The sequence below is a fragment of the Dermacentor andersoni genome, chromosome 11 (genome assembly GCF_023375885.2).
Source record: "Dermacentor andersoni chromosome 11, qqDerAnde1_hic_scaffold, whole genome shotgun sequence".
NCBI classification, from domain to species: domain Eukaryota; kingdom Metazoa; phylum Arthropoda; class Arachnida; order Ixodida; family Ixodidae; genus Dermacentor; species Dermacentor andersoni.
In genome coordinates, this window is record NC_092824.1 from 11,127,884 (window position 1) to 11,146,759 (window position 18,876).

The window sequence follows — 18,876 nt, forward strand, 5'->3', positions numbered from 1 at the left end:
AATTTGACCCACCAAGTAATTCAATCTGTTTCGTCGGTCCCGTCAGAGTCGAATTAATGAAATGAAGTCAACTGCATTTTGCTTGCTGCTCAGAAGTATGAGCTTCAATAAAAAACACAACATTACAACACACAGGACATAAGGAGACAAATGAAGTGCTGCAACATGTGCCAATTGGCCTAAGTTAGCACTATATGAGATTGAGCCCAGATGTGCCAGCTGCATTAAAATTGTGATAAAATGTAAAATCGCATGTGTTGGAAACTCAGTAGGTTGGTTTTCCTTCTTGAAAAAGTGTTGCAGAGTGCCTGTTAAGGATTCACTCAATGATGCTGTCAAACTGTCAACAGAACTGCCAAAAAATTATTCTTAATACAACCCTTTCATGGACACAACAAGGTAACAAATTGTTTTGTGTGTGAAGCCTTAAGAGTATATTCGTGATCAGATATTGTTCTTAAAAAGTGAACTTTGAAAGCAAAAAAGCATTTTGTATGAATTAGAAAAGTGGAAGATATATGTCTCACTGTCTAGATACACTATTTTTATCAATGAGACGGTTACATGACCTAGTCACCCGCTTCTACCTTCTCATGGCTGCCTGTAAAATGGTAAGAAGCAGCATGTGCATGTTTGCATGCTTTTGTTGTGTTTACTGGACAGCCTTTATGCCAGCAGCATATTTTGTGATTTCCCATTCCGGTGGTCGGTCACATCAAGATGTTGGGCATGGCAATAGAGGTGAACGGCTCGAACACCATCGCAGTCGCTAAGCTCACCACGAAGGCTGAGAACGCCACACGCCTACTGAGACGAGTGGCCAACCGGCATCACGGGCTCAAGGAGGACAGCCTGCTGAGACTTGCACAGGTCTTCGTAATCAGTCACTTCGTGTACATCGCAGTCATGCACTACTGGTTCAAAGTGGAGAAAGACAAGGTTGAAGTGCTCCTGCGTAAGGTCGCCATGAGAGCCATGGGTCTACCCATGCACACAAGCAGTGGACGCATTAAGCATGTACAACACGCTGAGCGACATAGCGGAGGCACAGGAATGGGTACAGATCACCAGGCTGTCCAGCACACTTGTGGGCAGGTGGATCCTACGAAAAATTGGTGTTGCGCTTCGGGAGATCGCGTGTAACAGCCACGGGCTAACACCCGACAAGAGGAAAAAGATCAGGGCAGCCCCTCTGCCCAGGAATATGAACCCAGAGCACAACACCGACAGACTTGGTCGAGCCAAAGCACTCCACCGACAGGCAGCCGCCTCTTGGAAAGCATGCTGCTTTACTGACGCAGCTAAAGATCCTGGCAAACGAGCCTATGTAGCAGCCGTGTTCAACAAAGATGGCATGGTCATCAACGCGTGCGCCGTCCACACTGATAGTCCTGAGGTGGCTGAGCAGGCGGCCATCAGCATTGCACTCCTAGAAGACAATAAAATTTTGGTATACTGCGACTTCAAGAGGGCAATTCTGTCCTTCGAAACAGGGAGCATATCCCCGACTGTCGGCAGAATATTTGGTACTCATCACCTCACCCCGCACTATGTCAACTGGTTCCCGGCACACATGGGACCATCGGAGGGGCCGCTCCCTAACCTCAACGAGACAGCACACGAGACCGCACGGGATCTAACTCACCGTGCGAGCCCGGACTCCCTCTCGGCAGGATGGGCAAGCGAGCGCGATCCCCTCGTCACTTACAACGATCTCACTTAGCATTATAAGTTAGTCAAGAGAACCATGCCGCTACCGCACAAAGCACTCAATAAAGCACAAGAAGTCACGTGCAGGTGGCTTCAGACGGGCACCTACCAATGCCCGGCCTTCCTGCATAAAATCTTTCCGGACGCGCACCCTCACAATGCGTGTTGCTACTGTAAGGATATAGCTAGCCTTGACCACATGCTCTGGGCTTGCCCCCTGGCGCCGGGACCACCAAGGAAGAGCGGGACCGAGCTCTACACAGCTCGGACCTTGAAGCACAGCTCTGGGCTGTCCATCGGACCCGCGAGGCGGCGAAAGTGCATGGCCTGGCGCCGACATGGCTACCAGAAATTTACGCCTACTTTTTTATGCAGATGACGTTCGCTGCTTACGTGTACGCCTACTTGACGTGTCCCCTGAGCGCCGAGAGCGCCGGATTGACCGACAGCAGTACGGCCCTTCGCTTTCCGGTTCGACGCGGAGCGCTGATCACGACACCTTTCGACTTTGACGGCACCTGCCCGACTCTTCGCTTCTCGGATCCACAAGGAACACTGGACGCCACAGCGACACCTGTGGTTGAACAACTCGTCTGCTGGCAACAGGGGTCAGCCCCGGACAGAAAACTACATAAGCAGCTGCCTCGCCACGCCACTCTGGGATCTGGCGCCGACATGGCTACCAGAAATTTACGCCTACTTTTTATGCAGGTTAGTTACTCCTACCGTTTCGTGAATGGCAAGCCATTTAAAAAATCGGCGTCAGATCCCATTGCATGCTTACTGTTCGCTGCAAGCAAACTGTGTTATTTTGGGTTAAGTTGCATTTTTAGCCCTGGTTGTCTGTCTAAGATTTACTTACTGCTCTCTGGAGATGTAGAACAAAATCCAGGACCCCTTTCTACTGAACAAGAACAGCAAATGTTTCAAGCTATTATAAAAATTCCATTGATGATGCAAGGGCAGTCCGACATACTAGATGAGATCCGCTGCCTTCGAGCTAATCAGCAAGCTATGGAACAAAAGATAAACGATTTGAGTGTCAAAGTTCAACTCGCTGAGGAAACCGCATCACGCGTCACATCACTGCATGCCACGATAGAAAGGATTTCATGTCGTGTTGACTAGGCCACTTCTGCACTTGCCTCAATGCGGGATAGCCAAGACGACCTAGAAAATAGGTCTCGCCGGAATAACTTGATTTTTTTCGGCCTTCCCGACACCGCGAAGGAAACACGGGCTGAATCAGAAGAAAAGATTACGTCCTTCTGTGCAGAGAAATTAAATGTGTCACTTGAACTACAATCTATGGAGAGAGCACATAGAATAGGGCGGTACTCTGAGCACAAGACAATACCATTAATAGTAAAATTTATATCATTTAAAGAAAGACAACGCGTCCTTGAGGCCGCCTCGAGACTAAAGGGAACAGGATTTGGCATTAGTGAAGACTACTCTAAGGTTTGTTTTGAGCGCAAGAAGTTGCTTCAGTTTGCTAAATCACGTGGCAGTGATTTCAAACTTATCTTCAATAATCTCAAAGTAGGTAAAAAGACCTACAAGTACAATGCGGATTCCGTTAACGTAATCGAGTTAGACGGATAGCCATCACAGTTCGCTACATCTCGGAAGACGGCTCACAACCTGAATTTCATTGTCGTGAATTGTCGAAGTCTAAAAAACAAAAAACATGAGTTTGAATCTCTTTTGGAATTGACAGAACCGCATGTAGTCATTGGCACAGAGTCATGGCTAGATAGTTCAGTCTACAACAGCGAACTATTTCCGTCAGACTACACTGTTTACAGAAAGGACCGCAACTGCCACGGTGGTGGCGTCTTTGTTTTGATCCACAGCAGTCTCAGCAGCACTCCCATCAACCTAGAAAGCTGCCTTTGCGAAACGGTCTGGTGTAGGGTGATGCTCGCAAACGGCCACTCTGTAGCAATCAGATCGTTCTACAGGCCCCCAAACTGCAGGTCACCGAAGCCTTTGTTTCAAATGAATGACATCATGCTCTCGTGAAACTCGACATATATTATTCTTGGTGGCGACTTTAACTTTCCCCATAATAAATGGGAAAACTTTCAACCGCAAAACAATTCCTCGTCTCTTATTTCCACAGCATTTTGCGAGCTGATAAAAGCCAACTCTCTGTTCCAGTTTGTTGAGCGCTCAACAAGGTTAGGATCAGCTAATGAAAGCATAATTGATCTGTTCCTCTGTAACGATCGAGATCTTGTGTCCAGCGTCTTGATCGAGATCTTGTGTCCAAATGCCTTCAATGAGCAATTTAAGAGCATCTTCACTGTTGATAATGATATTTTACCACATTTTGACGCAAATCTCCCACCCATACCAGATGTTCTAATTAGTGAAGCTGGAATTTTGAATATGCTCTTAAAACTCGATGTAAAGAAGTCCCCAGGGCCAGATAACATACCAAACGCATTTTTAAAGAGATACGCAGAATGGGTCTCAAAATACTTGTTTGTTCTGTTCTCTAGATCACTATCTGAGGGGCAAATTCCGGACGACTGGGGAATCGCCCGAGTAAAACCTGTCCATAAGAATGGGAGGAAAGACTGCATAAAGCACTATCGTCCGATTTCCTTAACCTGTACTGCATGTAAACTCTTAGAATATATTATACATAACCACATAACGCAGTTTCTTGACAAACATCACATTTTAACAAAGTATCAACATGGATTTCGACAAGGTTATTCTACGTGTACCCAGCTAGCAGAAACTATACATGACTTTGCACTTTCAATTAATAACGGAAAACGAACCGATGTAATTTTTATGGACTTTAAAAAAGCTTTTGATAAAGTCTCTCATAAGAAGTTATTGCACAAATTAGGGACAATATTAAATAACGAGCAACTTTTAAACTGGATTGCCGCATACATTAACAATCGAAAACAGTTTGTTGTCTTTAATGGAGAAACCTCGGAAATTCTTGGTGTACGCTCAGGCGTTCCCCAGGGGTCTGTGCTTGGGCCCCTTCTTTTTCTTTTGTTTATTAATGATATTGTCTGCAACATTCCTGTCAAAATACGATTGTATGCCGATGACTGCGCGATTTACACTGAAGTGAACAGTACAGCTGACCAAATTCTTTTAAATGATGCACTCAACAAAATTGTTCAGTGGTGTGATATGTGGCAAATGTGTATAAACTATGAAAAAACAGTGTTCATGAGAGTTACTCGCAAAAGAAGACCATTAACCTTTGTCTATTCTATGAACAGCAGTGTTCTTCACGAAGTACCTCATTACAAATACCCGGGCCTCTGGATAACAAGACTTAGACTGAACTAAACACATTGATTATGTCGTAAGAAATGCAAACTGTAAGTTGTTCTTTTTACGAAGAGCTTTAAAATTTACCACTCCTGATGTCCGCATGACCGCATATAAAGCGCTTATTCTCCCATCATTACATTATGCAGCCATAATCTGGGACCCCTTCACTAGGACTAATATTAACAAGATTGAAAGCGTACAGAAAAAGGGTGTGCGATTCATATATAACAGCTTTGGACGTTCTTCTGTTTCTGCCCTTTTAACCATAGCATACTTGCCACAAATAACGCAAAGAAACCGGTCATCTAGGCTAAAATTTATGTATCAGATTGTAAAGGGGCACTATAAATTAGACACTTCAGACGTAATAACCTTTTCATCCGGGTATGCCACTAGACAAAGACACCAATTAACAATTGCTCCGTTTCGCACACGTAACAACTCCTTTTAATACTCTTTCTTTCCGCGGACAATAACTGAATGGAACCAGCTTACTAACACCCAAGTTCAACAGCCTTCACTTACCTTGTTTACATCGTGTCTAACTTAGTAGTTACCGTATGTCTTCTATTTCAGTTTATATTAGTTTATTTACTCTTATGTATCTATGTATTTGTCGGTTGCCTTCTTTTGTGATCTTTTCAACATTTGTACCCTCCTGCCAAAATCCCCAAAGTGGGATTGCAGTATCAATAAATAAACAATAAATAAAGCGTCACCGTAATTCCCGGTATAAGCGACCACGAAGTCGTTACTGCAAAACTAACGTGTACTGCTATGCGCCGAAAAAGCCCACCGCCACAAAAGGTGTTCTTTTATAATAAAGCAGATTACTCATCGCTATCTCTGGAACTTGACGGCTTTCTACCTGAATTTCGTCGACACACCTCAAACATCGACGTTAATTCTGCCTGGTGTTTGTTTAAAGCTAAGCTATTGTCATTAGTTCAAGTTTACGTCCCATCACGCATCGTATCGTCCCGACGGCAAACTGATAAGCCATGGATGAACCACAACCTTCGATCAATTATTAACAGAAGGCACCGATTATATCGCAAATATTGCGCATGCCCGGATTCCGACACGTATCTTAAGATGAAAGACCTAAGCAAGACTATCAACAAAGAAATGAGGAACGCTGAGGCTACATACCTACGTACATTAGGTGATAAAATAAAATCTAATCCGAAAGATCTCTGGAAGTATGTCAACAGTAAAGGGAACAACAAAGTAACTGTGCCTGATACTATAGATGACGTAAATTACGGTGATGACGTAACCAGCAAAACTGAGCACTTCAATCACTACTTCCAATCAATATTTTCCGGCACTGCTGCTATGGTGAAAGACTTATCAATTCCTACCGACTTCGAACAAATGGAAAACATAGACATAACAGAACAGGGAGTTGCTTCACTGCTCAAGAACGTTAAAGTTAGCTCCGCATCTGGTCCTGACCACATTCCAAACTATGTCTTAAAGAAGTGTGCTGCATCCGTCGCCCCATTTCTAGTAATTCTTTTTCAGGCATCTATCGAAGAGGGGTCCCTGCCTAAAGATTGGAAAAGTAACGTAGTACCTGTATTCAAAGGCGGCGACAAGACAAAGACAAAAAATTACAGACCTATTTCACTAATTAGCGTCTCATGTAAGCTACTAGATCATATAATTTATACCAACTTAATGAGTCACTTACAGAGCAACGGATTCTTTTGCCCCACGCAACATGGGTTTCGCCGGGGATTCTCATGTGACACTCAGCTAATCGAATTCACCCATGATATCGCATCATCAATAAATAACGGACACCAGGTTGACTGCGTATTTCTGGATTTTCAGAAAGCTTTTGATTCTATTGCACATAACCTTCTACTCACAAAACTGTCTGCCATCAAAATTCCAGCATCACTGATGAAATGGCTTGAGACGTATCTTACTGGTAGAAAGCAGCGTGTTGTCCTCGAAGGACTGACCTCATCAGAGACTGAAGTCTTATCGGGCGTTCCACAGGGGTCTGTCTTGGGCCCACTGTTATTTCTAATATTTATAAATGACATAGGAACGCATCTTTCCAGTCACATACGCCTGTATGCTGATGATTGTTGCATATGTCGCACCATTACGTCCCCTGCCGATTCAAGTATCTTACAAAATGACCTTCTAACAGTGTCCACGTGGTGCGACAGCTGGAGCATGAAATGAAACTCTGCCAAGTGCAATGTCATTCGCTTCACTAACAAGAGGGTACCACTTGTTAAAAATTACTTTCTAAACAGTGAACCATTGATCGAGGTAAGTAGTTACAAGTACTTAGGCGTTGTCTTTACAAATAATCTTTCTTGGAATAACCATATAGAGAGCGTGGTGTTAAAGGCTAGTCGCATGTTACATTTTCTAAAACGTAATTTCTGGAGAGCCCCCCATAAGGTAAAGGGAACGCTTTATTTAACAAACGTTCGTCCGATGTTAGAGTACGGCAGCTCTGCCTGGGACCCAGAGAAAAACACAGCCATTAACCAACTGGAACGAATACAAAAACGGGCCGCCCGGTTCGTTACTGCCAACTTTGATTTCACTCAGAGCTCATCACAAATACGTGTTAACTTGGCATGGCCGCTTCTCGAGAACCGACGGAAATACTTGCGGCTTAAACTTTTCTTCAGTATGTACACAGGCAAGACCGGTTTGTGCAGTGACACATACATAAAGAACCCAAGCTACATATCGCCTAGAACAGATCATCCGCTAAAGGTGCAAGAGTACAAATGCCGTATCAACCTATATAAGCATTCCTTCTTTCCAAAAACTGTACATGATTGGAATAAACTGCCGCTCGAAGTTGTTACAGCAACGCCATCTGTGTTCGAAACTTTGTTGTCGAAACATTTATATCTTCAGCTCTAAAATGTGTTTCGCTTCGGACAGAATATGAGATTAACCTTTCCTGTGCGCGACTTTTTGCCTTACTCGCTGTTCTTTATTTTTCATTACTTTACTATAATTATAATTATTATTAATATCATCATTGCGTCGTATTATTTACTAAAGTGTATTTATATTGCATTTCATAATAACCTCTAGTGTAATGTTGTGTTAAGTACTGTGTTTTCAATATCAATATTTTGTTGTATTGTGTATTAGATCTATCCTTTAGTAACATCAATCATCTGTATTTCCATCATTTGTATACTCCTTCCCCCTACTCTAATGCCCAACATTGGGCGCTGTAGGTATGTAAGTAAATAAATAAATAAATGGCCTCTCTGTCCCAACGTGGGAGCGGCCTGCTGCGTACTAATCGCGCGTACCGACGGACCTCAAGAATGTTATTCATCCATCCATTCATTACCACAGCAGTTGTCAGAAAACATTCTGCAGGGAACAGCTAAAACACTATGCATTTCTCATTATAGTGCTGTTATGTGTGCGTGAGTATAATAAATAGATAATTTGCAGGTGTGTGTGGCAAATTCAGATGCTAACTTCACCAAAATCATAAAAGCACACAGCACTCTACTTAAAAAGAATCTGAGCATTTGGCCACTGTTGCGTCACTAATGTGCACTGTCCTAGCCGTCTTCATTACCAAGCAGAAATACACCCAACAAACTATTTTTCGGGCATGCACGAGAATTCGGGTATCTTTGCAACACCGTCACGTACGCCATAGAGGCAATTAATTATAAGGACAGCTGAAATTTCGGATGCTGAAATGCTTTGCCTTCAAAGTTCGGAAAGCGCGACCATTGTCGGAAGTGTTGTATAATGCCGGTTTTCAAGCGTCAACTTTGCTGCAATATAGCTTGCTACGGGAAGAAGCTTATGCAATGTATTGTGGTGAAGCATACCAGCAGTGGAAAGGGGCCACTGTAACATGGCATGATATGCATTTCTTTGTTTACACACATACATACTGTCTCCTGTTACAGCACAAGCACCAAGAAGCCTAATAAGTGTTGTGGTTTGTTTACAATATAAGAAAAATTAAATTATGGGGTCTTACGTGCCAAAACCACTTTCTGATTATGAGGCATGCCGTAGTGTGGGACTCCGGAAATTTCGACCAACTGGGTTTATTTAACACGCACCTAAATCTAAGTACACGGGTGTTTTCGCCTTTTGCCCCCCATCGAAATGCGGCGGCCGTGGCCGAGATTCGATCCTGCAACCTCGTGCTTAGTAGCAGCCGAACACGACAGCCACTAAGCAACTAGGGTGGGTACAAAATTAAGTTCCTTGCCTACCCAAATAAAAATGGTTGCAACATGACTCGCATGGTATACCTGTCCTTGGGAAGACAAGCTTAATTGGTTGCTGCTGGCTTTGTGTCTTGCTTCACTCTTGAGCAGCACTTACTGACTGCACAGTAATAACAAGCTCCACCAAATGGCTACAGATTACTTCTGTACTACTACAAGTGTTCCAAAAAGACTTTTGGAACACGAAGTAGAAAAAAATTTTCTGCTCCTAAACTGCTCCAGAATGACAACTTTCTGCTTGAAATCCTAAACTGTTTTGACCACCACTGAGGCGTTGATCTTCAACATCACTTATATACTTAAGATAAAAATTTCGAGTAACACTTACTGGTTGTCTAAACATTTTGAAATGGTTTCACAGGTTCTAATTTAGCCCTTCTTATATGCACTTTTTAAAACATAACAGTGCATAACGATTTCGGTATCAATTTCACTAACATTTCAGTATTCTACAGTTGATTTGGAGGATTATGCGCCATCACTGGTCTGCAATTATGGAAGTTTATAGAGATAAAAAATTGGGGGCAAGAATGCCTACGTTTTACACATTGTCGTTGTACAGAACAAAACCTATGCAACTTGCTATAAAACTGATTTGTATAGTATTTGAAATTACCATAGGTGAGTATGTAAACAGCTGGGGTTCCATAGTTCTAGATTCTTGTTATGCTTTCGACTAGCACCTCCCTTTAAATGGCAGTAAAAGGCATGCATAAATTTTTTTTGGACTGCCTGATTTTTTAAATGTTTTGTTTTCGCAGTCCTCAGGGAACCACCCCCAACCCCCAAGAAAAAGCACCTTTGACTGTAGCAGTAATCAGTGGTTCGCCTGATTGGCAAACAGTTCAGGATGCCAAACAGCCTCGAGACAGCTGCACCTCTGATAGAAGGCACTAATACAGGCACTGTTTCTGCACTCTAAACAACTGTGATAAGAGCTGTATTATGTGACCTATTATAACTGCGTGGTGACAATACAGACAGGATATGCAGGGCATGCAGCGATGAGGACAGTAGGAATGGAATGATATCACGAGTGTACAGAGGGCTGAATTCATTCTTGCTCTGTTTACTGATAACTGAGAATTGCATGAAATAAAAAATGCGAGAAAAATTAAGAGAAAAATCATGAGTGTCAAGGCATGCTACTCATCATATCTATTGCAATTCTCAAACAGCGTTCGCTCTTCCTTGATTTTATTATTAATGCATTTATATAGTACTGCTCACCTGCTGTTCCATGTGTTCCATCGGCACATACACAATCAGTTCCAAGCCTCTTGAAAAGCTCCTGTTGTGGTGTGGTCATGATGACTAGCATAAAATCTCTGCCATCCAAAAGGTCCTCATTTTTTCTCTCAAAAACGTCACTCTTGTCAGGTTGTCCTTGGCGTTTAAAGAAGAGCACTGGGTTCTCCTTTTCACTATGCATCCTCTCAACCCAGAGTTGCACGCTGACATAGTCATTATCATGCAGCCGCTCGGTCTTTGAGACTCTGGCATCCCTCATTAAGTTGCGGAGATCCTGCTTGCTTAACAGGTTAATGCGGTGGAACGCTCATCCACGTTGGACTACACATTATCCAGTACTGCATTCATGGACACGCCTTCTCGCAGCTTGTCTTGAGAGAGTAAAGAGAAAGTGTATATTAGTTGAAGCATAAGTAAATATTACCGAGCGCGCAAGGAAGTGAAATGGGCACTGATGAACATTTTAATATCATTATTTGGAACCCCTTTAATTGAATAATGAATTACATTGACTTACAAAAACCTTTTGCAATGGTCTGTGTTAAATAGTTCAAGCTGTCGCAATTTTTGTTCTCTTTAGGTCAGCTCTTTGCAAGGACATGGTGCTATGCAGCCTTCAGCTGCTGAAGAGACAAGATTACATTTCTGAATTACACTACACGATTACATTACATTTGAAGCGGCAAGATTACATATTTAAGTGTTTCAATGTTTGCTGTCATTGATAAATGGTCATAGGGATTATCTGCACCAGTGTTATCAGGTACGTAAGTGAAGAAATTTATTGTATGTACCAAGTTTACAGCTAGGCTGCCAATTTCATCCTTCACTGTTCGTAACCTTGTTCGAACAAAAAACATTACTGAACCATTGTGAAAGCGTTGCACTGGACTGGACATGTGAAGATTGTGGTTCAGATCCTACCCAGGGCAAGAATGTCTTCCACTTTTATTTCCTTTGCTAAATATTGCCATTATTTACAATTTCTATTCTTCAGTTATAACTTCATTTTCCAATTATATTCTATAGCATAAGCTATTGCCACTTCCATAGTGGCATGCCACCATAGAAGGGCAAAACAGAGTCGGCAATCGAAAACATGCGCAGAATTTCCAGATTAACTTCAATATAAACATCACTGTTACCGACTGCATTGATGCACATAATTTGATTTATATCAATATAAAAATTGTAAATTAATGCTTTCAGCAATTATTTATTTAGTTGCTTTATCAGTCATTAATCCGTATTTACAAGGAGCAGACACACCTGTGAACGTATGCTTTGAACGCTATGCAGTCATGTGGGTTTTTGAGTTAAAGGTATTATTTCAGTCAAGTAGAGTACTGACTGGACACTTGAAACTGTTTTAGGAGTTCATGTCTAAGCCTAATTATCGTTATCATTCCAATCATGTTTCATTCACATAGCTGATTCATGAGCATTTAAAATATTTAGGTACTGTATTTTCCAAACCATAGGCGGCACCATTTTCTTTTAATTTTCGTCCAAGCACCTTATACATCAGTGCAACTTATATATGCAAGACCAACATGAGACATTCTTTTTCTCCAGCAATGTACTTGCAGTTTATTTTGTCTGCTGGAATGTGCGGCTCAAAAAATTTTTTACTGAAGTTTAGTGCCCTGAAATGGGTAAGTAGACACGACATTTTAGGATAAGTGTATAACATGCACTATCGCATTTCAGGATCCTGACCAAAGTTAAAATAGATGCATCTTATACAATGAGTTATATACACATTTTTTTCTTTGAAGGTTGTGAAAAGAGGAGGAAAAGGGGGTGACTTGTACAACAGTTCAAATTATAGTCCAGAAGATATGGCACATGGTTTGTGAGCCCTGCATATACTGGAGTAAAATATAACTTGAGCTGATGAAAGTTTCACATCGAAAGTACATCTGCCGTGGGTGACCTACAGTAGTGGCGAACGGTCGCAGTTTCATCGATGTCTGTAATACTTGCACTTCAATTTAGGCAAACTGGCAGACATAATTATGTACAATGCACCTTAAGTAATCCCAAGTGAAAATCATTCCAGCTTACTGCTGCTTTGAGACATTGAATCCCACTAGGATCATAAGCCATACCAATCGAGTTAACTGCACGCCTGAAAAATAAAGCAGAAAGGGAAAAAGCTACAGTCTGCTGCGTGGCCTACAGTGCACCAGGAGGCACTACACCTTCCTGCTTGGTACATGAAGTGATGCAAACAATTATAAACAATAACTAAAGTCGTTGCCTGCAATAAGAATAGCCATGTAGGTAAAATAAAGGCCACTGGCTTTAGTGCATGGAATGGTAGCAATGTTCGTGTCCACCACTGCCATCTTTGCGTCCATTTGTGCAATGGCACCTCCTTCTGGATGCCATTCATAGCCTTGCGGCAGTCTCTTGTCGAGCTTATTGCATTGTTATCGGGTGTAATACACTTGTGCATATTGCCATAGTGCATATGAAAGCACACATGTCATTTGCAATGCACATAAGACATTCACCTTCACTTCCTTTGTTATGTGTGACAGAGCAAATTGGTCTAGTGCAGTTGTAATTTCTTGTCTCTCCGACGCCTAGGCACACAGCTGCTTTCATTAGCCCACAAAATTTTTAGTTAGTTGTTTACAAAGGTTTTCTACCTACTCAAAAAAAAGTATTTGCAACATAATGGCATGGTACTAATTGGCTGGTTCTGGGTGTTAAAATTTTCTTAAATGTGTAAGCATTTCTATGCTTACCCAACGTCCATCACGCAAGATAAAAATGTGGACCGATCCGAGAGGTAGTGCAATACTGGGCCGACCCACGGCAGAGGTGAACAGCCTTCAAGCACTCAACAAAGTGAAAAAAAAAGTGCATACAATATAGATAGAGCATGCAGCAGCGAGTGGCTTTACCTTTGTTCTGCCTGTTACTACCACGAGATCGAAGCAGCGCTCACAAATCTCTCAGCAAACACCGCACCCTGCCCCTTTCGCAGATCGCTTTTAAGATATGGGCCCTCTCTTCAAGGCAAAGCGACGAGAACACGGTGTTCGAGATATGGTCCACGCGGCGCATAATGGTTTGACGTGGATGGATAAGGCACTAAAGAGCAGTACCAGCTTATAATGATCAGAATGTCGTCAGCACACTTGGCGCCACCATCCGCAGCAGTCCATGTTGCTGCGACGCTGCTGTTTATGCCGGTCATATTAACTCATATTCTTTGTTCAAGTACCCTAAAGAGCCCAGGAGGCATAGGGGTGGGAGATGTTACGATTGGCCAGCGGGGATAGTGACCTTCTGGCTTCGCTGCAATGAATCGCTTCGTGAAGCCAACAACGCGCCCCCTTCGAATAGCTCTACGGAGCCAGTAAGACTAGACACGTTTGGCGGACAGGATTGTTAGCTGGTTCGCTGTCGCCTTCAGGGATCAATTGGAGCAAGAAAACTCCTGGAAAAGTTTGTTCTATTGCGTTCCCCCATGTATTCTGGTAATAGTCACGGTCGTTTGACAGATTCAGCAGCTAACTGGAGAGTCAGCTCAGGAACCAAGACGTGCCAGCTTGAGTCAAGCGTGACAACATCTGTCTATGAGGCCCCACTCGTTTCGGTGTGTTCAGTGAAACAAAAGCGCAAGAAAGAGTGTGAACCTTCGCCCTCAAAGACAGGTACTTCGACGACTGTGGACGCTTTGATTGGATAAAGGTTGGATGGCAGCTTTCCCTGGCCTAGAGATCTAGTAAGGACAGAGAGTGTTTAAGCAGACATTTTCGGCTGTTCAGTGTGCATTTCAGTCGTGCTAGACTGATCAGATGTAATGTTCTCCACCATCCATGTAAATATTGCAAATAAATCCCCTACTCCTCGTTCTTAATGAGAACAAGTTTCTCCCTTCAACAACATCCTTAGCATGAATGAGTCGGACGACGGTATGGGCCAGGTACCCCTTCTTTCATGGCAGACACCAACTGTTACAGGGATTACAATGAAAGGAGCAAAAAATACCAAAAGTACACAACTAAACAAGAAATATGAATTGGAACAACGTGAATTAGTGCAAGAAAAACGACTTGTTACAGGGTATATAGAATGTGTGAAAAAACATATAGTAATGACAAGGTTCAAGGTTCCTAAAATACTTGACTTATCACAATGAGCTCTTTACATTACAAAACAACGGAAAAAATTTAAATATACATTACTAAACAGGAAAGCAAAATTGCAAATTAAATAAGAACATCAGGAAATGCAACTGGAACGTAACAGGAAGGCAAGAGGTAGTTCAGATTTCTAGGAACAGCTTCAAATTATGTACAAATGAGTCGTGACAGATAGCGAGGAGGAGAGGTGAGTGGAAAAACGGATTAGTGTGGGCGAAGATGGGTGCGATTTTAAGTTGGTGATCAAGCCATCAAGACACATGTCACAAGCTAGTCTGATATTTAGAGTAACGTGGGACAACCGATTGGAGTAATGTTTATAAAAGAAGGACAATAGTGTCAGAAGCCTGCGTATATTGAGAGGAGCTAAATTATATTAAGATTTGATTTCCGTAACACTAGATGTATGCGAGTAGTTCCTTGTGATGAAGCGAGCAACCTTAATTTGCAGAGACTCTAGTTTGTGTTCGAGGTAGGCCTCATGTGTATTCCAAATTAAGAAGGCATATTCGATTTTAGAGCATACTAAGGTGGTGTAAGCAAGAAATTTGGCCTCGGAGTTAGCCTAGTGCAAATAGTGCCTTATGAAGCCAAGTGATCTAGTTGCTTTAGTAGAGTGTTCTAGTTTGCCGTTTTTACACTTTGCTAAGCAGCTGAGCAGAGCGGAAGCGCGAATGCACATGCGCCCTCCGCTTAGCTGCAAGCGGGCTGGCGGAGTCAGAAACACGGTCCGCTTACAAGCTTCCTGAGCAGAAGGTTGCTGCCATTTTTTCCTAGCAAGTGTAGTCGGTGTGCACGCCCTCTCTGGCACGTGCATCAAGACACCTTGCCTGCCTTGCTCTTTGCAAGACAGATTTGCACAGACGAAGACTTATGTCTTAGAAAGTGCGCATGCTGACCGATTCGACAACCTCGCAGCGCGGGAGTATGTGATGCGCGTGCAGCACGTTAGCATCAGAAAGGATCGAATTGGATGCAAAATACAAGCTCGCTGGCTATCACGTGGCATTCCCCAAGACGGGGCTTTATTTTGCACTGGATAAAATGAACCGGTAACGCATTACAAGTTCACGTTTAAATACTTTGTGGACAAATAAGCTATATGTATTCGTTTTACTTATAAAAGTGATCAATAGGTGCTTTTATTTTGTTTGGTTACTCTGAATTTGGCCAGAGGGCACTGCAAATACGAAAGGAACATCAAGCGGAAAGCCAGAGAATCCGAGATAATCTCGTGGGTGGCGGCAATGGAAAATAAACCTGCTATGAGTAACTACCGAAGAGGAAATAACGATATGAGGAAAGAAACAATCTAATATAACTCAAAGGGAAGCTCATTACTTTCTGAAACGAGCTCAGGATGCCTTAGAACACGCACTTATAGAGCAAGATATAAGAGGAAGAAGAAGCATGTGCTTGCTGCGGTAAAGCTAGGGAAACAATAGAGCATGTTTTATTAGAATGTGAAGATATCTCCCCAGCAGTAAATTTAGGCACCACTGCCCTGCTTGAAGCCCTTGGGTTCAGCAAGAGCGGGGGAAAGTAAACATGTATGCAGTAAAGACTGGTAAGCGGTGAATGCAAGATTGGTGGACAAAAAGTAGGGAAACGACAAACAACAGAGGCTTGCAAAAACAAAGTTCAGAAAGTTTGGCTATGGAAATTCATCGTGCTTTTCTTTCTGTTTTTTTTTCCTTTGTTAACATACGTAGGACATTAGGCAATACAATAACAAGAGCTTCATGGCGCAACCCACCACCTCTTTCCAATGTGGGCACTCGTAGCACCTATCTATCCATCCCTCTGCTCCGCTAGACATACAACTAAAACGAGCAATCCCCCCCCGCTCCGCTGTGTGGCCTAGCGGGGCAACTTGGAGCGGGGAGGACCGTAAAGACGCTAAACTAAAACACTCTAGTGACAATCGCATCTACGTGAGTGTTCATGACAGATCGGATGACAAATGAACAACCAGATATTGTGAATACAGAGGCTACGGGCACGTTTTATAATTATGTAATTGCATAACACGGCTTTAGCTGTAGTCCCGAATTTGATAGCTTTTGTTATATTAATGTTAGTTTCCACTTGCTTACTGCCCCACTGACAGAGATTGACTAGGTAAGATAGAAGGTAGCAGGTATCCTCAGGGTTAGTAGATCAAGCAATCATCAGCAAATAGTCTATGAAATGCATACCATTACTAATATCGGTAATATATTCTAAAAACAAAATAGGCCTGAGCATGGAACCTTGCGGTACTCCAGAATTGACATGATTTAACGGAGACAAATGGTCATTGATGAAAACTGATTGCTACCGGTTATCTAAAAAGTTGGTAGTCCACCTAGTTATTGTCACATGTATGTTAGGATCTGTCTGTTTATGAATAAGGCAGAATTGAGCAACCTTGTCAAAAGCCTTCACGAAGTCTAGACATATTGCATCGATTCGATAAAAAGAAGGAGTGGATTTATGCAAGTCATTAATTCAAATCAATCGTGTAAAATTCCATGCCGATTGATAAAGAAAAAGTTATGTTCTGTAAGAAACTTCATTAGAGCAGATGAAATGATGTGTTCGAGAAGTTTGCAGCACATGCTGGTTAAAGAAATTGGTCGGTAATTTGATGGGTTAGAAGAGTCACCAGACTTAAATATGAGAATTATGCAAGCGGCTTTCTAATCATTTGGGACGCATCCCGTGTCAATACATTGCTGAAAAAGCTTGGCTAAAATGTGACATATTGCTGGTTTGGATATCTTAAGAAGTTTAGGGCAGATGCCATCACGACCAGGAGCAGAGTTAGTTGGAAGACAATCGGTACAGGACTGTACTACTTCAGAAGCGATATCAATGTTGTGCGTGCTTGAATGCAAAATAGGGGCCTGAAAGCTACTAGGTACAGGAGTCTCATCCGTGCAAACGGATGAAAAAAACTTGTTGAATTCAATAGCAACACGTGCCGGAGAAAGAATGTTACCATCCTTAGATAACGGTGCCGTCAAGTTCAATGCATAATTTGGGTTTCCTAAATTTTTTGTCATTGCAAAGCATGTTTGAAATGTCATGGTTGAAAAATTTATCTTTGGCTGTTGTTATTACAGTCCTGCATAAGTGTGCGTGCTCATGATTGGGCCTCCAATCTTCCACAGATGCTCATAGTTTAGCTCTGCAATATAAAGGTTTCACATGCGTCGCAAACCAAGTGCTTTCTGTGCAGGCTGTTATTTTGAATTTTGGAATATGCTTTTCTTTTAAGTGTGATCAGCCCATCACGAAGTACCCAGTTTGTGTTTATGTTGCAACGAGAGAATGACTGCAAAAAGCCGACAGAAAAGGAGGAAAGGTCACTGACAAGCCCGCCGACATTCACGCGGGTGTATTCAAATATTACTTTCTTTCTATTTTCACGTTTTTTCAGGGCACCTATGAATTCACAATACAAGATATTGTGGCCGCTGATGCCATCGAATACATTTTCCGTAACATTATTTGGTTCTGTGGCTAGTATGAGGTCAAAGTGAATCACCATGAGTGGGAACAGAAACAATTTGATGCAAATCGAAAGTTGAGAGTATGTCAAGAAAATATTGGCATTGATATTTTTCTTGTGCCATACAGGGGTCGGCAACAATGCCATTCAATATTGGGATAGTTGAAATTGCCGACAAGAAATATTGGTGACGTCGGGTACTTGTTCTGAACAAAACTTAAAGACATGTTTAGATAAGCTGAAAAGTAGTGGGATGAATCAAGCGGACGATAGCAGACTCCAATGACAGAGGTAGAATGTGTGGGCATACAGAGAGCAACCCTCAAAATTTTGAGGCAGGAGTTAGTTTCAATAACGCAAGCTTCCAAACTAGATTTTAGTGCGATTAAGATACCGCCACCTCTCGATTCAATTTTATGTTTTCTAAATAATGAAAACTGACGAGACAAGGACGATCTAAAATGTCGAATGACAACCAAGTTTCGGTGCCTAGAACAACGTCTACTGAACAGGATTCAAGAGAAGAACAGAGGTAATCTTGCTTACAAAATAAGCTGCAGAAATTTGACACAAGATTTGACACATATGCATCACAGCGTTCATTTTTACATCACTGGGTTTTCACGAGGACGTGACGTTTCGGGAGGGCACTTACTTCATTAGTGGTACGGTCAAAGAAAAATCG